Source organism: Camelus ferus, chromosome 2 (genome assembly GCF_009834535.1).
Source record: "Camelus ferus isolate YT-003-E chromosome 2, BCGSAC_Cfer_1.0, whole genome shotgun sequence".
Taxonomy (NCBI): domain Eukaryota; kingdom Metazoa; phylum Chordata; class Mammalia; order Artiodactyla; family Camelidae; genus Camelus; species Camelus ferus.
In genome coordinates this window covers 9,883,849-9,884,768 of record NC_045697.1, presented here as the reverse complement: position 1 = coordinate 9,884,768, position 920 = coordinate 9,883,849, and positions in this window count along the sequence as shown.

Genomic DNA, 920 nt, shown 5'->3' with positions numbered 1-920 from the left:
TTCAGGTAATTCTCTTAGAAACAGGTTTTGAGTGCTAAATTTTGAGTTCTTTAAGTTCTTTGTTCATGCAAAAATTTAAGTCAAAGGCTAATTCTTATGTGAAACCCTTAACCAAGTGAAATCATTTCAAAGAAATGAAGTCATTTCAGCAAAAAGTCTTTTCCCTTGCACTTGCTACACATTTACTATAGTATATTTTATATTTTATATGCTATGACATTGCACATGAGTTAACCTGAGTTTTCACCTATAAGGCAATGAAATGGCCTGGCAACCAGGGATCCTACATGGTTAGTGTCCAAAACCTAGTGTTCAAAGTTTCTTCTTTTCTTAAATAACAAAAGGATGGGGGACGGTGGTGGACAGGAAGATAAATCATCCTAATGTCAGCAGCAAGGGAAAGAGTCAAGAAAATGTGGAATTCCTGCAAAGTCTTAAAGGTAGGCCAGAATGTGTGTAGGTAGGGGGTGGCTCTTTGTTTTTTTGTTATGAAAGGGGACTCACTGGGCAAAGAGGAAATAAGATTTCAAGTAGAAAAAGTGACAGCAGGTGCCAAGATACAGACGTGTGGAGATGCATGATTTGCTTGGAGAGCATGGGTGATGGTGGCAGGATATGAGGGGCTGACGATGCCAAGATTAGCTCATTTAAGGAGTTTCTGCGATGTCTTGTAGCAAATTGAGGAAACAGTTCACCCTCTCAGGGACACCTATGTCCTCATAGGTAAAGCAGAAAAATTGGTTATCATCAGTGATTTTTAAAGCTTTCTCTAAAAAAAAATGGAACCTTTCCTTCCCTGGCCCTGTGCCTGAACACCATTTTTAAGTAGAACTCCAACTTTGTTCAAGTTAAAGTAGAGCTGTTCTAGCCATAAGGAGGACGAGGCACCCAGCTCCTAGGCTGCTCATTCTCTGCCATTC